Here is a 3,680-nt window from a genome sequence, read left to right on the forward strand (position 1 = left end):
TGACTTTTAAAAGATCAAAAATCCAAAAGTCTATAGGAGTATAGAGATTGGAAAGGCTTGGTAGGTAAATAATATTTGATAAAGTGTAGAGTTTTAAGAGACTTGGTAGAGAAAGAATAACCAATTATTAGATCATCAAGTGGCTTGATATAGAAAGAATATTTTGTTGTCGGTGTTGGTTTACAAGGGCCCTACACACCGAAAAGAGGATGAATTGGTGTGTGGTTAGTTCGCTACTTAATTCTAAAACTCAAATTAAACCATTATTAAGCGAATACTTAATCGACTAACCAAAGAGTTTTAGTTACATAATCATAGATAATTGATTATCATAGAATTAAGTTCCAATTATACAATATCAATTTGACTTAATGGATTATGGATCAATTATAATAGAAATCAAAAAACACTATTTGGTTCAAGAATGTCTTAATGAATCAAAATGATCCAACCAATTATAAAAACAAAAATCTAACCAATTTAATACAGAACATTTGATCATCACATAACAATGCTAAATTTGTAAGTATAAAGAGTAAGAATATTTTATACTGGTGATTTTATATTGGTTCACGTCAAGAATGACACTACAACCAGTCCCTCACTTGATGTGAGTATTTTCACAAACGATATAACATTTTATACAATCAGATCAGCAAAGACTTCTTTGTCTTTCTTCTCCAGCTTAGCCTTGGTTCATTGCCGATAACCTCATAGCTATGTGTATAAAAAATGATTGCTATCTTCTAGATAGAGGATGTCTCACAACTAACTAATATTCTTTCTTGATCTAGAGGATGCCTCACTCCTAATCACAACTCTTTTCTGGCAAACAAAAAATTTATAGCAACTTCTGGTCTCAAAAAGACCTTGTTGTGAAAATTATCATAACTAATGAATATTATGAAAAACTTCATTCTTTTCTCTAATCAAATTGATAACACTAAGATCAAAATAAATGTCAAGATTAGAGATGAAGAAGAATGAATATGACAGAGATTGACTTTTCTTGAATTTTCTCACAAGTTTTTCTCTCTTTTGAAAGTTGTAAAGCATATGTAGTTATAAAACTATTTCAATTATTCTTTAACTTGTGAGATCAATCATGCCTTTTATAAACATATTTTATTGCACCAGATAACCGATTATTGGTTTTACAACCTTTTAATCAATTACATGAACAAGACAATTAACTACATCTTCAGATTGTTTTCTTAAAAAATATTTGTTGCTTAATCGACCTCTATCATCATATACAATGATCCCAGTTAGAAATTCAACCGAACATTACGTAGACAAAAAATGCATAGAAAATAAAGTGTAACCTAAGATATAATCATAAGAGAGTCTTAGTTCCATCTTGTGATTGTATGTTGCATTAATTCGTCTTGTAAGTTGCCATCATCATCGAAACAATGGTATGCATATAATTCAATTTTGTATGCATCAATGTTTTCAATCTTCCACTTTTGATGGTGATAAACCATTATCTCAATTATATAATAGTATAAGGTTTTGATATGAGTTGTAGAATTCTTCAACCACACATTTTTGCATTTGCTCTCCCTTAAGAGAAGCTCTTGATTTTAATTCATAGCTCGGATACATCTTCTTCCTTTTTTGCGCATGATAACAAATCAACAATGAAATACTAATGCTAAAGTTAGAGAATTTGAGCAATAAATAATGAACTATAAACTAGAATAAAAAAGGAAAAAGTCATAAACTCATAATAGGAGTTCAAACATGCTTAGAATAGTACAAATAAGAGTATAAACCATTTTCAAGTATTACAAGTGGTCAAGGTACTGAAATTTAAACATAAGAGATAAGCAAAAAATAAAATGTACCAAAATGATGTACAAGCAAATTGAACTAAAAAACTACCAAGATTCTGAACCCATAGAAGGGAAATTACCTTCAAGCCTAAAGAGGCGATTGTGAATGTCTTCAAATCCAAAATCTATACCAATGCCCATAATGTACAGTCGAGATTTCAAGTTATCCTAATGGTCCTTCAATTGTTCCATCATGTTGTCACTCTGCATAGTGAGAAGCGCTTGCACGCAATCCATCATGTTAGCATAATGAGTGTTGCTTGGTTAGGCATTATTATAAGTCTTTGGAATCAGGATGTAAACAACGATTTACTGAGTTAATATATCATGCACTTTCATATCACCAGAATTTAAGGTTGTTCTTTCACCGTGACATAAATGGTTGAGCAAATAAGATTTGTAAACTTCTAAATGATCAAAATTAAACCAATTGTCATTTCAACAATCATTTAGCATAATCTCATCTAAGGTTAACACACCAACAATCTTAAAGATGTCTTGTTAGAGTATAATATGATATCCTAATACAAGAGTAACCTAGGAATTTCCTGTTTTAGATAAGTTATACCATAAAACTCTTTCACTGACTTAGGATAGGTATTGCATTTTAACTGAAAGAATTGGGTAAACCCTTGGGTGGCAAGTACATTTGAGGAGTCAAATTCATTTTGTAGATGTCATTGTATGTTGTAGAACTAGTGCGCTTCTGTAGTACAGTTCTCAAAAAGAGCTATTCTCTATGGAGTAGAAGGTGTCACTAACATACCTTGAAGAACCTTATAAAGAGATTGATAGAGACATTGTCTTCTTTCTTGAGAAAGGACAGACACCAGTCATGCGCTTGACCTTTTTACCTTGTCTTTCACTTATGCCTAACCAATGTTTTAAATTGTGGTTGCGGTCGCGATTGCGGTCGCGGTTACTGTGATTGCGGCCGTTGCGATGCGATTACGGTCATTGCGGCCGTTACGATGCGATTGCGGCGTGAAATTAATTAATGTATCCACAAAATACAAAAATAATGTATAATTATTATAACTATTATTATTATTCACTTTGTATAGGTTTTTTTTGTTCATTATCGGACTTTGTTTAATGACAATTAACAATTTAAAATAAAGTTGTAATAAAATAACATAATTTTGCAATTAAAAAAAAACATTTTATCTTATTTTTGCATAAACAAAAGTGAATTACATTTACCTAGAAGAGTACAACATATTGCAATTCTCATTATCATCAAATACCTAATTAGGAAGCAAAGCCAAGATTCAATGATATAATGTCCTTACAAAATAAAGTAAGATAAAGCATCACAACTAATATTATAAAACTGTCACTTGAAGAACCTTAATAAAATTATTAAATCTATTAGAACACTCACATTTTAATTGTTAATTGTTACCACATGCTAGAATGGCGTGGAAGAGCATAATCTTCATCGTCATACTGACTACCATATTGTGTAGGTCCTTGTCCAAACACATAATCAAAAAATCTATGACTTGATTGTTGATAATAAGGTTCTTGATAATTCATTAATGAAGACTGGTGAGATGAAACTTGTCCACTTTCACATTGAGGATGTATATAATAACTATGTGGATAATATACTGGATGCATTGGATTGTGCCCTTGACTACTCTGTGATGTTTCATAAATGCTAAAATCACTAAAACTTTGTGCAAGACTAGAAGAGGAAGCATCTTCAAGTGTAATATTTTGTTTCTTTTTTCCTCTCCTAGATTGCAACTCAGTTCTATTGTTATCATTAAATGAATCACTAGAATGAACCATACCCGATCTAGATGTTGTAAGGTCAATTGGGTTATGATCACGCCT

Source organism: Lupinus angustifolius, chromosome LG15 (assembly GCF_001865875.1).
Source record: "Lupinus angustifolius cultivar Tanjil chromosome LG15, LupAngTanjil_v1.0, whole genome shotgun sequence".
Lineage (NCBI taxonomy): Eukaryota > Viridiplantae > Streptophyta > Magnoliopsida > Fabales > Fabaceae > Lupinus > Lupinus angustifolius.